General features: G+C 37.7%; 1 long non-coding RNA gene across 1 annotated transcript in view; it reads right to left on the reverse strand.

Moving 5' to 3' along the window:
* Positions 1–1,609: 1,609 nt before the first annotated feature.
* Positions 1,610–19,217, reverse strand: part of LOC144324127 (uncharacterized) — a 325,737-nt gene continuing 308,129 nt past the window's right edge. The window contains exons 8-9 of the long non-coding RNA XR_013389539.1: positions 12,442–12,622; positions 1,610–1,749 (exon numbers count right to left, since the gene is read on the reverse strand). This is a non-coding gene — a long non-coding RNA (uncharacterized LOC144324127). The remainder of the gene's footprint in view (positions 1,750–12,441; positions 12,623–19,217) is intronic.

A 19,217-nucleotide genomic window follows, 5' to 3' on the forward strand; every position in this document is an offset into this window, starting at 1 on the left:
ATAATCTGTCCTCAACTGGTAATTAGTCACTTCACTGTAACTTAAAAAGAAAAAAAAAAAAAAAAAGGAGGGGGAAAAAAAAGGAAGTCCTGTTAGAATTTCTCAGCTTTAATAAATCAAGAGTTCATATGATAGCTATTTAAGCTAATGGGTGGCTTGCCTTTTAATGAGGCTTTATCATTAATTAATCTCCTCATTTAAGGTCTGTGGACTCCTCGTTTCTAATTGCAGCCTCTAGTTTTACAGGTAAGGCCAATATTTACCCCTGTCTGCCCCCTGCCAAAAGCCCGCAACAGACATCAGCTAGTAAATATTCATTTATACTGACAGCAAAAACATTTTTCACGATACTCCAAACCTGCAGTCTCCCAGCTGTCAGCTTGGTGGTGAACTATTAGAACGCCAAGAGCTGCTGACTGGGGATGAGAATATTGGAGTTGAATAAAATAATACAGCAATAGGAAAATAGGAATGTACTTTTTTACGTTTTTTGTTTCTCTTGGTATCTCTTTTGGGGGGAGGTGGCAGGTGATAATCTCTCTTGGGGAAGCTTTGTCTTCAATTTTTACATCATTTTTGCCATTTGTTAAACAGTATCTCTCAAGCCCCTGTCAAGTGCTTATACATGGATTATCTCTTTAAATTCTCACAAGAACCCGATGAGGAACACATTCTTAACTATATTCATGTTAAAATAAGGACACAGAGGCTTAGAGAAGTGGAATAACTTGCTCAAGTTTATCTTTTTAATGGAGGAGCTGATATTTGAAGCAGAAATGTCTGACTCTAGAGCTCTTGAACATATGAAAGCAGCTCAGCTTATTTGGTGGGTGGCTGAGAAGAACTTGCGTGGCATGTTCAAAAAAATTACAAGCGCTGTTCTTTAAAGACATCATTCAAACTGGTTGCACCTGTTATGTTTGTGTGTGTGGGTCTTGAGGTTTCTGTGTGTCTACAAACATTTAATTTTTTCCTACTGTCTTAGCCTAAAAATAAAATGGCTTCTCATGAAAGGTGATAGCTCAAATTCCTCCGGCTGATGGCCTCCATCTATGTAAATGATAGATATTTTATTCAATTTCATTCAATTCCTACTCCACTATTTTCAGAGTCCTTGATGAATGTTTCCCTAAGTGCTCACCAGCATGCCCAGGTGCTCTGGTGACTTCATTTTTTTCTCTTCTATGCATTCCTCTCCCTCCTTGAGAAATACTAAGACCTCACTTCTTCTCTGGTCCTTCCTGCAGTTTCCCTGTACAGTTCCTTTAAATGTTTCTATTGTTTCCAGAAGCCTACAGGGACTCAAGAGCCTGACAGACCCCAGCACAGCATGTTTTAAAGATGATCCTGCAAATATTAACTTCAAGATGACTGAAATTCGATTATACCAAAATTCCTTCTGAAAGCATAACAAATAATTTATAGATTTCACAAAGTGCAATTTAATGCATGTGATTTTTCTCAAGGGCTTATCAAATAAAGAATTTGTGGTTTGTTCCTGACATAAATGCTCCCTGCAGTTGAATTTTTACGAATATACTGTACCCAATAAGATAAAGTATTTAATGATGGCAGGCTAGTCAATTATTCTACCCATGTATTGTCTTACCTTATAGGCCAGATTTGCAATTATTGCCTGCTTTTTAGATTTTTTTTTCCATGTGTACCTAATGAGGGTTTTAGTATGTCTGTGGGCTATGTCCGTTGATGAGTCCTTGATATATGTTGTTTGTTGATGGGAAGGTTCATCTTGAAGGAAAAAAAAAGCAGGAGGGGCTGCTCAGTATATGAGTCAACCAAGGTCAGATAATTCACACACATACACACACATACACACACACGCACACACACACACAGAATGTAAGGTATTAGAACTGTTATCCATTTTTAGATGCAAAAATGGAGGTTTTGTATATATTATATATCTGAGAGTCCTTTAATATAAAGTCTATTAGATGAGAATTAATTTTACTAAAAGACCACATTTACTTGACATACCAGGTTGCTTTCCCTATTTTATGAACTATATCTCTCTCTCATGCTCCTGGGCACTCATATTTAAAACTTCAGGATCAATTTTGACTTGCCTTTACCTTTGTTATCTATCTCTTTCAAAATATTTCTCCTTGTACATGATGTAATGAGCACTGGGTGTTACATAAGACTGATGAATCACTGACCTCTACATCTGAAACCAATAATACACATGCTAATTAATTGAATTTAAATAAATAAGTAAATAAATAAAACAAAAAATATTCCTCCCCTTTTTTTTTTAAGATTTATTTATTTATTCATGAGAGACAGAGAGAGAGGCAGAGACACAGGCAGAGGGAGAAGCAGGCTCCATGCAGGGAGCCGGATGTGGGACCCAATCCCAGATCTCGAGGATCACACCCCGGGCTGAAGGCGGCGCTAAACCACTGAGCCACCAGGGCTGCCCTATCCCTCCTTTTTATTCTATGTCCAGCTTAACTGAAAACCTCTCCTTTATGCACAAATGTGTGTAGTAGCAACTTAATCTGTTAAATACTCTTTACTATTCACTTGATCAGATTTATCTCCCTAAACTACCAGTTGTATCAAACCACTCAGTCAGGAATTGCCTCTACTTCCCTGTTGTGTATAAGTGAATGTCCAGTGGCAGGCCTAATATTTAAGAACGTGCTCAATTTTTCTTATTTTTCCTCAAATATAAATTTCTTCTCAATTCTTTTGTCAAGCCTCTATTCTGTACATAGCATAAAAAATCATGCTCATAGATGAGGCCTGAAGCCTTTGTTTTTGTTAAAGCAACCTGTGCTTCCTTTATCATTACACCTCTTTTCTGATATTTTAATTGTCTATTGTGGTATATTGAGTAACTGCCTTCCTCCAAGATGTCTATGTTGTAATTCCTGGAATCTATGTATATGTTTTCTTATGTAGCAAACTGGACTATGCATTTGTGATTATGTTAAGGATTTTAAGACAAGAAGATTATCCTGGATTACTGAGGTAGGTTCAATCTAATGACATGAGTCCTTAAAAGAGGAGGACCTCTGCCAGCAGAGTTCAAAGTCAGAGGGAGATAGGACTACCGAAGAATGGTCAGGAAGATTCAATCTAGTTGACTGCAAAGATGGAGGAAAGGGACCATGAGCTAAGAAATGCAGGCTGCTTCTAGAAGCAGAAAAGGCATGGGAATGGATTTTCCCCTAGAGCCTCTAGAAGGAAGACAGCCATGCTGACATTTTGATTTTAGCCCAGTGAGATCCGTTCTGAACTTCTGTTCTCTAGGACTGTAACGTAATAGATTAGTGTTGTTTTAAGAGACTGTGTTTGTGGCAAGTTGTTACCAGAGCAATGGAAACTAATATATCTATTAATTTGGTACCTTCCTCAATGGACTTGGAGCTCCTTGAGGTGAGGACGGAGAAGCAGAGTTCTAACATCCATTTTCTCATTTGTTTTTGGTAACAGAGTTCTAGTCTTTGTTGCAGTAATACACTAGGCCCAGCTTCCTTTGCATGTAAGTGTGACCCTGAAACCACATTATAAAAGGAAGTGCTTTGGCAAACTATCCAAGAAGATTGACTCTCTTAGGAAAAGTCACTATTGTGTCTCTCCTGATCCTTTCTGCCGCTGGTCTCAAATACAGAGAGGCTTCCTGGAGCTCCTTCAGCCTTTTAGAATATGGAGCATAGAAGCCACCTCTGAGGATGGCAGTCCCAAGAGATAGGTATGGTGGAGTCACCATTTCTGCCCTGGACAGTCGACCCTTGGTCCTCTTTTACTTAGAAGAGATTAAAAATTAAATCTTATTTAAGCTCCTGTGGATTTGCCCTCTTTCATTTATATGAAGCCAAGTCTAATAAATACTAGCACAGATTTAGTGTTGAATCTCCATTGGCTCCTGGCACAGAATATTTGCTCAGTGCTTATTAAACAAATGTTCAAAATCTTTTCTGCCCAAAGCACTCAACTTTCACAGACAATATTGCTTTAAAAATGTAACCATTTTTGTCCAAATTAGGATAACTCTAACCTTTTTCATTGGTTTGAATAGTGTCCCTGCAAATTCATGTCTACCCAGAATCTCAGATTATCTTATTTGCAAATAGGATCTTTGCATGTTTAAGTACTTACGATGATGTCATACTGGATTAGGGTGGGCCTTACAGCCAGTGACTGGTGTTCTTTGAAGATGAGGATGCAAATAGACAAAGGGAAGAAGGCTGCATGATAATAAACACAGAGATGACAGTGATGGCAGCTGCCAGTCAAGGAAGAAACTCCCAGAAGTTCAGGAACCACCAGAAGCTGGGAAGATGCAAGGGAACAGTCTAGACCTAGGGCCTTCAGAAGCATCTGGCCCTGATGACTCCTTGACTTCAGACATACACTCTCCAGAACTTTGGAATAAAAATTTATTGTTTTAGGCTGCCCAGTTTATGGCAAGTTGTTATGGCTGCGCTAGGAAACTAACACATCTTCCATTGCATGAATACATGCGTGATGCTTAGGATAGTCGCTGCTGTCATAAATGTTCCGACATTAGACCTTTTTTATGTCTTACTATCGCTATCATTTTTATTAGTAACTTCTATGTTATTTTCTGATGCTGAATCTCATACTTTTGGTTGAAATTGTTTTCAAGTATAAATATTTTGTGTCTTCAATTAGACCTGAAGGTCCTTGAGGGCAAATATTGCTGTTTATACTTTTTTATCCCCATTTCCATTGTTTGACATGTAACATGGGACCAGGCATGAGAAGGCAGCAGCCTTTAGAAAAAGGAAAATGCCCCATGGATGATGTTCTCAAAATAACTAGAATCTGCAAAATAGTTTCAGCCTCAGGGAATTTGGCAGACAGTTGCCAGGGTCAAAGATCCCTTCTGACTGACAGAAAACTAGATAAGAACAAGGCTTGAGTTTCTCTTGACACCAGCCAAGTGAGGAGGATCAGACCCTGGCACAGCTCAGTCACCCAGTGATTTTTTTCACCAGCTTTTTTTGGGGGGTGGGGGGGCTCACAAACTATTAAAAATATGTGCACTTTTTAAATAAGTGCTTTGTTTATTTAGAACTCTGCTATAGCCAAAGTACAAAGAAGCACATTAGAATATCCACATATAGCTGAACACAGCCTAGAGTAGCAGGTCATTCTTTGTAAAGCAGCATATTTTCTATTTCCAAACTCACTTGTCCTTAGCTACATCACTGGGATGCAAACTTTTCAAACTTCCTCGCCTTCCTTTGTTGTGAGATTGTGTGCCTATACCTTGCTCTCAGGCAGGGCTTGCTCTAGAAGTGAAGCCCTCCCCACTAAAAAAATATGTTCATGATGTTGGTGGACACACACCAGTCATTTTAAGAGCCATGTCATGGATAAGGGACATTTCCAAAAAGGGCTTTTCCAAAAAGAGACATGGAAAAGAACAAGAATGGATTTGAATTCTCAACATTTTAGATTCAGGGAGCTGGATTGATGGGTCAGGACTAAACTAGTAGAAGATTCTCATTACACCTCAAGGCCAAAAACTCAAAAGGAGCTTAAATTTGGCCTCTGCTAAATATGTTCCAAGTAACTTTCTCATTGCTTTACATATATTAACTCATTTAATCTTGTGATAACTGATGAGGCAGTCCTATTTGCTATTCTCATTTTACAGGTTAGGCAACTGAGGCACAAAAGTGTTCTATATAATCCTTCTAGGATCTGCTTCACCCTCTGCACTTTCAATCTCGGCTCTTCATCCCCAACAAGGTGTGATTCGGCTACTCTATTTTCCTGGCCTCAATTTCCTCCCCTGTAAAATGCATCTCAACCTATAAAAGGTAGTTCAGAGAATAGAAAGAATGTCAGTTTCTGCCCTGGACCCTTTTAGTGTTTGTGGTGATTTAGTGGGGAAATTAAACTGGATATGCAGATTAACATACAAGTAAACAGATTAAGTTCCAGAGCAGAGGCAACAGCCCTGCCTCCAACATTTCCGGTGTTGAGGCAAACGTACAAACATAGGCCCACATACCATATGTCTATACCCTACATGCCTAAAATGTATAAATCAAGCTAATTAAAATACATTCTAGCCTCTTAACTTGACAGGCAGATTTCCATAAGAACCTGGAAGACCAGATTCAAAGTTAGAATTCTCTGACGTCTTAGAGTCTCATGCCAGGGCAAGGGTACTCAAGGAGAGCCAGGAGCTGTGCCCTGACTCCTTAGTCTTTGGTTCCTGTCCCACAGTCTGCTCTACTTCTCTTTCTGTTCCTGTCTCTGTCCTGGAATACAAGGGGCCTTGGACACTCATGATAGACACATTATCTTACAAGACTATTTTTGCTGACATCCCTTCCTAATAGAGTTGCCAGATTTAGCAAATAAAAGTAGATAATGCCCAGTTAAATACACATTTCATGTATGCAATGGATATATTTTTAGTATATAGTCCATGCAACATTTTGTTATTCTTTTGAAATTTAAATTTAACTGAGTATTCTGCATGTAATCTGTATTTAACCCTACCTAGAAGTATTTGCCCATTGGCCGAACTTCAGGCCCACTGGTACACACTCTGGTGGCTATTTCTAACCCTCCATTGGAATGGAGGAGAGCAAAGGTACACATAAATCTTGGAATGGCTTTGGGGCTGCTTGGGCATGTAGTTCTGTGGTCTAGGGTACTCAGAGTAGGATTCAGTAAATGGAGGGCATGTGCCCCTTGGAGAGAGACAGAAAAACAGCACCAGAAACAGGTACTATAAGTACAAGGCACACTTATTTTCCAGGTCTATAAATAGAATATACAATGCACAGGGTGACTATTAAACACTGATTGATAGGATCTGAAATCATGGGGGAAGTAGCTTTTAATTTGAGTCTTGATTGAGACAATTGAGGTGAGTTAAGGGAAGGACATTTATTTTAGATTATCCTTCATTTTTAAAAACATCAAGCCCTTATAAATATGTTTTTAATTCCTATGCTTTTAATGTGTATGAACACTAGGTATAATTTGCCTTCTCAAAAATGATGAAATTAACTTGAATGTAATGAGGGGAGCCAGCCTTTGAGTATTTGTTGATCTGCAGCATGGGGCACAGAGATGGAACAGAATGTAGGGTGCTAGAAATTGCAGCTCTTTCACTAAGCTGGGGCAATGAATATGGAACTCAGGGCTGCCAGGTAGCCAAGATTTTAGAAGACAAGATCGTGGAAAACGAAAAAATGGGCAGTGTAACTTAAAGTTCCACATTCAGCTTCTCAAGGCAGTTGCACACTCCACGGTTACACATGCTTAGGATGAGATACAGAGAATTTAAACAGAGAGCAACTGCTAAGAGACTAAACATGTTAGAGAGAATTAGCAGTCTCATGGTGTTGGGGAGGCAAAAACGAGAGTAGAGAGGCTGCCAAAAGAGAGAGCCCTGGTACAAACCCCAGGCACTCAATTAAAATCACAGAAGGGCTATGCCCTAGAAGAAAAAGGCAAAACAGAAATAGACCAGCTTTCACAGAATCAAAGTGATCTGTTCATATTCTGTCTGCTGTTCAAAAGAAAATTAAACCTTCCCTAGAGGCAGATAACACCATCCAATGTCACCATAATTTTTTGGTACATAGTATATAGCATTCAATAAAGAATTATTAGCCATGCCAGAAAGCAGAACCCAGTGATACAGAAAACAAGCACAGATAATAGAAAGATCCCACAGGTAGCCTAGATGTTTTGGATTATAGGATAAATATGTGTAAGCTAGAGAAAATTATCTGCAATGCATCAGCCCAAGAAAGACACCTATCCAGATTGTACAAATAGTCTCTAAAAATCAATTCAAGAAAAAAAAATCATCCAATGAACAATTTGAGCAAAAATCTCAGAGAGGGGTCGCAAAAGAGGGTCCCTAAATGGCCAATAAACACATAAAGTGATGTTTAACATTATAATCCCAAACATTCAAATTAAGCAGCAGTGAGAAACCCTCATACCAGAGTAGATAAATTAAAAACTGACATCACTTACAAAACATGTTCTACTCTGATGTGGGAATAATGTGAGTGTTGTTATTACAGTAGCAAGGACATTGAACATCAGAACTACCCTCTTAACACGTTTAAGTCTATAATGCAGTAGTATTAACTATAGCGATGATGTTGTACAGCAGATTTCTAGTATTTAATCATCTTGCAAAACTGAAACACTATATCCACTGAACAGCAACTCTCCATTTCCTGCCTCTCCTCCCCTCCCCGACCAGCCACTGGAAGGAAAATACAGGTAGTGGGCATGAAATATACTACTATGGCACAGATACTGATCTGTATTCTTGTCTGGGAGCTGAGAATGTGGATATGCCCACTTGTGGCAGTTCATCAGGCTGTACAAGTTAGGATTTGTTCACTGTTTGTATACAACGCTAGACTTCTACTTTTTAAAATAATTACCAAATTACTCAAATTAATTAGCCCTCATTGGGCCTTGCTAATGCTGGCGTTCATTTAACAGTATGTTATTCAGTGCTTATCAACTGAGCTCAACGTACAAAGTAACTGGACTTAGAAGTACTATTCCCTAATACCTGTTTAGTTAGTACCATCAAATTTTATTCTACAGCTACTGTGTTGGCAAAAATAGTGCTAAGGGTTAGAGCATAAAAATAAGTAACACATCCGAACTATCCAAATAGCATGAACACTAGTTCTAGGAGGCATATATGAACAGGTAGTTTTAAATTAATAAATATGCAGAAATAGGAACAAGGTGCCATGATATATAGGAGAGGAAACTGGAAGCTTGGTCTGCTCTTGTGAAGTATCTGTGAATATTTATTTCTATGTGATTTTCAAAAAAGAATTTCTAGAGCAGATGATTTCTGGTCTTAATCTTCAAGATAAAGAACAATTTAAGCATGTAAAGAAGAGGAATGAGAGAATTGCTAAGAAAGGAAGACACATGAGTAAAGATGTTGGACTATTAATTTGTGGTATAAGAGTTGAATTTACAAGCAACTTATTAATATTAAAGCATACATTCTAAGGAAGCAGGTGTTATGAAAAATAGATGGTAAAATGGAGCCCTGGCATAATGAAGCTCAGAGCCACTCTTGTAACTGTTGTTGATTGCATGAAGGTGTAATATTTAAGGGAACACATACACAGAGTGGACATAAATTAACCTGAAGCAGTGTTAGGTTATCCATATATAAGCTCAGAAAAGCATGCAGGAAGACATGCTCTGGCACAGAAGTGTGCATGCTGTTGTGACCTTTTATAACCTCATTCTGGAAATCCACTAAAATTTCTTTCATCCACTGCCACTTTGGGACATCTGGTTTCCCCACTTCAGACCTGACTTGGTCACTTCATCCGCAGGACAAAATATAGAGGCAGGCGTGGAATATTAGGATTGCTGAGGTATATGCATCTGGCATCCAGGGTGTGGGGGAACAGGTAAGTGTTGTAGAAACATTTCACATTCATGGAAAGTTCTCCAGCTGAGAGAGGGGTTCACAGAGCAGTGGCTCCCACTGATCTCTAAGAGTAAAGCATTGGATTGATCAGGCTGTGAACAATAGAACATCCTTTTTTTTTTTTTTTAATTTGAGTAAGATCAATCTTTTCTAACTTAAACAAAAGCACCCACTGAGCAGTAGCAGCTCTTCTTGTTAGCATGCCAAGAAGTTTGAAATTTTGGCTCATATGTGAGAAATTTGGAAAGCTTTTCACTTGAGGTATATTGTTGTGTCAATAATTAGGAGAACATACATATATGTAGGAACAAGGCTAGAAGCAGGGATATAGACTAGGAAGTTGTATATAATAGTCCGTATGAGAAATGAAGAGATTTTGACATCTGGCAACTATAGGAAAAATGAAGAGAAAAAGATGGACTTGAGAAATGTTTAAGAGAAAAACTTGGTGAGATTAATTGGCTGTAGATGGTTATGTGAGAGAAGAGAATATAGGATGATTTTTGGACTTTTCAAACCACATTAATTAGGTAGGAGTGAATGGAGAAAGAGCAGTTCTGTGCAGAGAAGTTTGGCTTTAAATCCATAAGGTTCATATATTTATGAAATATACAATGTATTATTTCATGATTAGACCAAGAGCTAATGACCAGAAATATAGGGGTATAACTTGGTGATGTCATGGAATCCAGGGCAGATACAAGCAGAAGCCTGTGTTCAATAGTGTCAAATATCGAAGATGGTCAAGTAAGATTGAACTGAGAGTGAGCAGTTCACTTTGACAATTCTTATGTCCTTGGGTTCTCTTGGGAGAACTTTTTCAACATAATGGAAGGGATGGAAACCAAATTGTGTTGGGTAGAAAATCGAAAGGAAAGAAAAAGAAGAGACAGTAAGAGAAGGCCATTTTCTGAAGTTATTTTGTCAGTGGTAGAAGATGACTAAAGTCCTTTGGATTGAGTTTATACAGTTTTGATTCTGTTTATTTTGTTTTGTGTTTAGACTGGAGGTGACAGAGGAGACACATGAAGGGGACACAGTTGTTTTAGAAAAAAGGAATAACTTATGAAACATTGTCTAGGGTCTTGGAGAGGATGGGAGGATGATTATGATGACATTAATGGTGATGGTCATGATAATTATTATAATGGCACCATCTGTCATTCATGGAATTCTAACAATGGGCAACTTCATAAGACAGCTAGGATCATACCAACTTGCAGAGGAGAAAGTGAGACTTAGGGAGGTTAAATAACTTAGCCAATATCACACAGCCATGAAGTGTCAAAGTTTGGATTTAAATCCAGATTTCAGGGACGGTAATGCCCATTCCTTAATCACTGGTATATTCTGTCTGCCATAAATCAAGCATATAGATAGATGAGGCTTATGGAAATTCACTTCAGCCCTGAAAAGGAACAAACTTATTCCAGCTTCTTTCCCCTATTTGGTAATAGGTATATGTTCAGAAGGATCATATTAAATTCTCTGGGATACTGTATTTTTTGGCATTTGAGATGCCTTACATTTCCTTGTTTAATATTTGCTTCTTTGCCTTACTTTGCAAGATGGTACACATATCATTTTTAATTGGCATGGCCATATGCTTTATCTTCCAAACCAAGACAATTTTAAAAGCACGAGAGAGCACTGTTAATACAAATTAAACCAAACGGGCATCAACCAGTACTGTTCTAAGCACACTTTGTTTTAGTTGTAATCCCCACAGCTTTTACATATACCCAGTGTGGTGAGGAGTGAATTGATATGACTGATGTTGTTTAGTTCAGAGCCATAAACTATATTCTATCTATGGGAAACCAACATTACTTTCATAAAATCTGTTCCGTAGCATCCATCTTTTATATAGCTAATGCCTTTTAGCCCCCAAAAAGATGTCCTATGAATTATGTTGTGTTGAGAATTAACAGGAACCTGAGACAGAAATCATCTAGTCCAACTTCTCTTCATTTGACCAAATTAATATTGTTCCAAAGATTCCACTTACCTACTAAGTGACTTTACTATACGAAACTCTTCAAGGGGATCCCTGGGTAGTACAGTGGTTTAGCACCCGACTTTGGCCCAGGGTGTGATCCTGGAGTCCTGGGATCAAGTCTCACATCAGCCTCCCTGCATGGAACCTGCTTCTCCCTCTGCCTGTGTCTCTGCACACCCCCCTCTGTGTCTCTCATGAATAAATAAGTAAAATCTTTAAAAAAAAAAAAAACACTTCGAAATAGCTTTAAAGAAGCTGACACATTGTATGCTCTCTAAGATATATTTTGACTTATACATTTTGTGATTATAACACTTTTTTAAAAAAATCTACCTACTTAAGTATAAGGGTCTTTTTTCATAGATGTAATCCAAATGTTGACATAGATTTTTTTTCCCCTCTATTTTGAATCGAAATGAATCAGGAACAGAGTAGCTTTGTAAAACTGGACTTTGCTGCCCATTGGGTGCTCTTATTACTGTCATCAGTGACCACTTACCTGTATCCTGGTATTCATTAAATATAAGCAACTTCTTTGCTCTCTTCCTCCTGATAACTGTGTTATTATAACTGGTAACTTAACACAGATCATCCATTCAGCACTTTGCTACTCTGCTCTTGGCCCTTCTCGGCTGCGTACTCTTTCTCCAATTTATAGTACCACAGTATAGTACCCAACTGCTCAGGCCAAAACACCTGGGAATCATCTTTGGTTTTCCCTAATACTTCCCACATCATCCCACAAATAACCCAGTAGCAGTTCACCGCTACTTACCAAAAGTTATCTTGAATCCTGTCATTTAAATAAAGCATTGCCTCTATCACCTCTTGTCTGGTTAAACAATTTTGTCAATTTCCTGCCTCCATTCTTGTCCCCATAAAGCCCACTTTCTACTCTGTAGCTTGAGTGGACTTGAAAAATAGAATCTATATTTTACTGAACACCATGTAATTATCTACAAACTGCCCATAACCCAACTCTTACCTGGTCTTCGCATGCCATTGTGTTACTATGCTTCTTGTTATTCCCCAGTCAGAGCTTGTGCCTTCTCCAGGGCCACTGCACTTATTCCCTGGCATAAATTTCACCAACATATTTTATAGCTGGTCCCTTCTCATGATTCAGGTGTCCTCAAATGTCATCTCATCAGGATAACCTTTCCTGACTGCATAATACAAAAAGAGAAAAGAAAGCAAGTCAGTCAGTCTTGGTGACTACCTACCAACCCTGATTCATTTTCTTAATGGTACTTTTAAAATGTGTATACTTAATTGAAGTATGTCTCATCCACATGAATGAAATATCATGAGAGCAAAGGCATCATATAACTTGTACATATAGACCCATTGCCAATGGCTGGACTGGGGGAAAACTTGGTAATACTTGTTGAATATATGAACAAGGTAATTCTAAAAACAAAATGAGATCTTGTATGTGAAGGGCCCACCATACAATGAATCCTCCCACTAGCATCTTGCTAAAGAGGAAAGTGTATTTTTTACATCAATTTTAGTTGTATATTTTCATACTAAGACGCTATGATCAGGGAAATAAAAATTAACAGTCTGAAGTCAAAATGTTTTACTTTCTTGATAAAATATATATATATATATATATATATATAGTTACCAAACATCAGATGTTTAGTTAGCAAAGAATAGAGTCACTGAATCACTGTCTTGGGGTTAAGTCCTGGGCATTCTGAGATGGCATATATAAATGGAAACCAACCCAGATGCTCCCCTGTGTGCCAATGTTCTGACAAATGTTCTGACAGATAGCACAAATGTGTCTAGGGATAGGAAATTCAAAAGACCTAGAATGTCCTACCAAGGAGATCAGGCTAGAGGGAGATGTGGGCACATAAACAAAACATTACAGTGTAAGTGTAGTGTGAGAAATACCATGGTAGAAGGAATGATTAAATACTCAAGGTTAACATAAAAGATGAAGAGATGCAAACTAGTCAGACATAGAAGTAGGGAAAAAGGTGGAGAGGTAAACTAGTATGTCAAAGTCACAGAGACAGGAAGTCACATGGTGCATTCAGTTAACCACAGCTGTGTAATACATCTTAAGTATGATACGAGAGGGAAGAGCAATGCAAGATGCATCTGGAGATGTAGGCAGGGGTCCTGGCCCCATTACTGGTGCACAGGTACTACTCAATAATTATTCCTACTCCCATTCAAGATATCCAATCAGGGAGGTGTATTTTCAGTGAAGCACTTTTCAGATTAAACCAAATTTCATTCTTAAGTGAAGAAATTAACCTCTTGAATATAGGATTTCCTTTCATCTTATTATCCTATTGCTTTAAACACTTAAAGCATCATTTCCCCTTGTTTTATGCTTAAAATTCATTCTTTAAAAAAGGATTCTTTATGTCAAGTGTTTTTAGAGAGGTTTGATAGAAGTGCAACAGTTTTCAACTTACGTGAGTTGGCCTTCACTGTGGGTAAATACCTAAAGAAAGTGTTCTTTGTCCTGCTTTTGCATAGCCGTTCCTTTATTTTTCAACTTAATACAAACATGTCCTATTTTACAAATGATAGATTGTTTCTAAAAGCCCCACTGATATTTAATTCTATGTTCCCAATTCAATGTTGATTATACCAAATGATTAGAAAAAAAGTCTTATATTCTGTTTTTAAAACTTTTTCTTCTGTTTTTTTTAATTTAAATTCAGTTAATTAACATAATATATTATTGGTTTTAGAGGTAGAGGTCAGTCTTATGTAACACCCCCTTGTGCTTGTTACATCAGGTGCCCTCACCCAGTTACCTCAACCTCCCCCCCACCTCTCACCCCTCTAGCCACTCTCAGTATGTTCTTAAGTCTTAACCAACAATCTGTAAAATTTGCCACTGGAGTTATTTCTATTGTAGGTGCCTTAACTGGCTTTAATCTGTGCTTATGTTTGCTTTTTTTGGGGGGGGGGGGATTTTTTGTGCATTTTACTCCCAGTCTATTTCATGTCAGTAATTTAGGCTTCCTAAATAGTTTTGAGTGCTAAATTCTACAAATCTCAGGGAAACTAGGGTCCTAAATTAAAAGCCAATAGTCTATGTGACATAGTGTTTATCATGGTTCTATAGAACTATGATCAAGAACAAAATTAGTGAACTTCTTAATTCAAATAAAAGACGTGTTTTGATCAATAGTTTGCGAATATGTAGTCAGTAAAACAGGATGATGGGTAAGTCAACATTTCCTAAGGACTGATTAGTTTATCAGCTGAATAGATGAATAGTGAAGATCCAATTAGATGACTTCTAAGAATTACTCAAAACTTTCCAGTAATGAGTTGTAGGAGGAAAAAAGGGAGAGGCAAGCAAGCAAGCAACATTTAATTGAAGAGCATAAAAGATTCCCCTCTAGAAATATGACAGCCCAGCTGTGTATGTGTATGTATTTTTATCTCTATAATGATTTCACAAGCTGAATATTGGAACTTCAGTGCCACATTAACTTTGATTTAAAAATGAGGGACTAAAAAAAAAATGAGGGACTAGTCAAAGAAGACAGCATGAAGGACAAGAGACGGGAAAGCAAATGGAGTGAGTGTGTGTGTGTATATGTGTGCGCACGTGCAGGAGGGCATGTGCAAGTGAATTTAGTGATAAAGTCTGCAATCTGCCTATAATCTCAGTGGTTTCAGCCTGGTCAAACAAATTATGATATTCTTGAACAAAAGTCATGTTCTAGAGGAAAGTTTGGGTGGTGGAAAGGCTATAATCTCTGTTGCTTTCCGTCTAATTAAAACACTCTGAGGTTTTTTTTTCCCCTTGTATTGCTCACAGAGGCAGTTTTAGCATCTGTGATTGACCTCTCAACTACTTTACAGTCCCTTTTCTTCCTAAGTACTTGGGTTTAATGCACAAGTGCTTTCTTCCATATATCTCTTCTAAACTATACCTTTTCCAAAATGTTTTTGGTTTTTTTTCCTTCTAAGTATACCAAATTTGAGAAGTCATATGCAGGAAAATTTTTCTTTAGATATTTCTCTTTTGACCTCCAATATCCATTCCTTTTGCTAATTTTTTCTTTTCAAATGCTAAAACCATTTTGTCAAATGCTATCAATGCTACAGGTGACAGGAAGGGTCTAGAAAACCACCCATTGAAACTTTAATAAAAACCTCCACCTATCTCAGAACTCTTTTTCAGAATCCATTGTTCTTCATGTAAAATAAAAATACAGTATTTCTACTAGTAACCTATATACTTTAGAGTCATGACTTATCCAGAAATTTGGGGGTTTCATAAAAATAAAATCTCAAGATCATGGTCCCTTGAAGTCTACCACCAAGACAATTGTTCTGGTGTTTGTCATGGGTTAAAAAGATGAATAAGATTCTGTGTCTGTTCTTAATGAGCTCACAGTTTATGTGGGAGATAGACATAAGAAAAATAATTACAAGGTACCAAATAGGTGTGACATGCAACTGAAGTGGTGACAGCTAACTTATTCTCTGAGAATTGGGAATGACTTCTTAAGAAAAGTGATATTGAGTTGACATTAGAAATAAATAAACAGAAGCTTTACAGGAAAAGATAAGTTTTGGGGAACAGCATTCCAGGCTCATGAAACAGTCTGTGTAAAGCTATGGAGTTGTCAGATCTTGGTCTGTTCAGGAACCAGGAGGAAGTTTATTGCTCAGTGATTGTCCAAGTACTTCAGTGGGGGGAAAAATGGCCTAATGGATCTTCCAGTGACATAAAAGATTAAAGGTAGTCCTAAGGGGGTGGGGGAGTTAGTAAATGATACAGTGGAAAACTTGGGTGTTTAGTTTATTACCTGGGAAACTCAGAATGATCTAGTAAATAGCTGAAAATTAAAATGTTTGCTTACAAAAGCAATTTTGTAAATTTTTATAAAACATGGTACATATAACTGTATACTAGTAAGTAAGTTGAGGTACATTAATGAGAAAATAGCAATTTGAGGCTGTCTCTTACATAAATATGGGTTCAAAACATAAAAGCATGTTCACAATGGAGAGCTAATTGCTGAATAAAGAAAATGAAGGCATGTAAAAGGAATTTTGATGTCTAACAAATTTGAAAATCATTTTAATGATTTTGAAAATGCCATTTATTTTAAAGTTATTCTGTTTCCTCAAAAATTAGACTCTAAAAAATTCACAACTGCAATACTTAGTGAAATGTCTATCCCTGTTTATGCTAGGATTATCTCAAATCAAAATTAATGGAACTCTAAATATTTTACTGTATTTTATTCTTAAATCACTCTCCAATTTAGAGAGCACATAGATAAAGGTACTCTGAAAAGCCTTATAATTTCAAGATATTGAGCCCAAAGGAGAACTTGAAATAGAAAACTACGAGGAAGAGGGAATGTGTAGACTTTCTTTTCTCTTCCTTATAATCCTGGGACAGTCCATCCTGTTCTCTTTCAGGTCATCATCACCTCTAAACAAGAAGATAGGAAAGAAGGAGGAAAGAAATTGTGAGGTAGAATTTGTTCCTGATGACTTCTTTCCTCTTTGATGCCACCCTTCTCTGAGCTGCTTGCATCCTCTTGCAGTCTCCTGCACCAAATGGAAGAAATTCTATTTTCTCAGAAGCCATTCTTAACCTGAAGAGAGAAAGGAGACTGGCTTCAAGATGGCAGCAGATAGTTGAGGAGAATCTCCTATGAGGCCATCTCACTTTTTTTCAATCAAAAGTATAAGCAATTATCACATCACTTCAAGCTAGGCTAGGTTATAGACTACTGGGATTTGGACCATTCCTCAACTGGAGGCCAAGAAACTCGAATGTTCTCGGCATTCAGGCATATTCAATAAATTAGCAAAGCAGGGAAAGGGCTACAGAGCAGTGCCAACTAGCTAGACACATACCTGCTTACTTTTAAATAATACCTTTAAAATAATCATCTACAGATTAAATTCTGCCACTGGCCTTTGGTTGGTATCTTAGTCAAGAGAGCCAATACCTCTCTCACACTCACTTCTGGGATAAGTCCCTTCCCAGGGGAGTTTCCTAACTGCTATGCTTCTAAGGCTATCTCTTCTTCTCATGATCCCTTTGTGGTCCTGCATACTCCCAGGAAACCCTAATAAAGTTGCCTCTACCTTATTTATACATTTACCTACCTTGTATATTTACCTGTGTAAGTGTTTATTAGTATTTTTTTGGACCCAGATTGATTGTGAATCTAGAATCCGGTCCTAGCCGCAGGCAGCTTGAATATGATAAAGATTACAATTTGAGTAAGCATGTTGATGGTTCCTTATAAATAGGCACAGATTACTTTCATTAGTTTGTTACATTTGATTCTTAGAGCAACCCTAAGAAGTGGGTCAGGCAGATATTATCTCTAAATTATACACTGAGATTAAGCAATTTTTCTAAATTTCCCTAAAAAGAAAGGAACCTTGCTTTAATTTATTCCATTTCATTTCATTTCTCATCACAATGAGTGTACTCTTTAGTCCCCCTCCCCTTTTTTCTCTATCCCCCATCCACCTCCCCCTCTGGTAACCATCAGTTTGCTCTCTATAGTTAAGAATCTGCTTCTTGATTTGCCGCTCTTTCTTCTTTTTCCCCTTTGCTTGCTTGTTTTGTTGCTTCCACATATGAGTGAGATCATATGGTATTTGTCTTTCTTTGATTGACTTATTTTACTTAGCATTATACTCTCTCGCTCTTTCCATCTTGTTGCAAATGGCAAGATTTCATCCTTTTTTTTTTTCTTTTGGCTCTCATCTAAATCACAGTATTTTTTTTTTCTCCCTGTTATACCAACATTCTTATTTTTTCTTCTCTTGTTTGTTTCTCCTTTTGCTATACTTCTGTATGCTTCCCTCTCTTGCTCCCCACCCCAACTTTGCCTCCTTCCCATTTTCCCTCCTAGTACTGTTATAGCCTGCACTTGTTACCTGTAAAAGGCAAGACACTAACCTAATAGGATACAACATGCCCATGGGAGCTGGTTGTGAGAGTGGCAGGTCAAGGGAAATCAAGCCCTCAGCAGAACTTAGCAGGAATGCTGAGCCTTGGACGAGCCTTGATTAGGCATTGGGATGGCAGATAGATTTTTGAGATTTGAATGCAAACTTTTTAAAGAACTCAATACTAAATTAGCTTGGTGTTTAAAATGCTGTATTATTCCAGGTACTGGCATTTTTCTGAAGGTAGGAAATCCCAATTTTCTATCCATGAGAGCCTCATTTCATCCCTCCACATTGCCCTGCGAGGCTGCTCCATGTTTTAGACTGCTCTTACAAGTATTGGGATAGAATTAAATTGATGAAAAAAAAAAAAGAATTAAATTGATGATCATCCATGTGCAGAGAACGTGTGATGGAGTATTAGTTTTCTGCACTAGTTCATCTCTTAATAGAGAATTCAATGCTCTCTTTTAGTCTATTGCAAATTAAGCAAAAATATCTCCACTTTACATAGGGAAATCCACAGCAAGGGGCAACACTTCAATAAAAAGAGGTGTGAAGCAAAGTATAAGACAGCGTACCAAGATGTACAAACAAACTAATCATCCTGCCTTGTATGATTTTTCTCTCAACCTCTTATCCAGCTAGGGGTCCCAGTTCTCAGGTGGAGACTAATCTAATTTCACCTTCACCAACTAAAGGCTATAATCAATCTCCCTGCTTCTGGCTAACTATTCACTCTACCTTCATTTTGCTCAAACGTAATATTATAAGAAATCCCTGATTTCTCTTATTCTGAGTAGCGAGACCATCATAGTTTAGTTGAGCCCAAGTGGGCTA

The sequence above is a fragment of the Canis aureus genome, chromosome 11, assembly GCF_053574225.1.
Source record: "Canis aureus isolate CA01 chromosome 11, VMU_Caureus_v.1.0, whole genome shotgun sequence".
Lineage (NCBI taxonomy): Eukaryota > Metazoa > Chordata > Mammalia > Carnivora > Canidae > Canis > Canis aureus.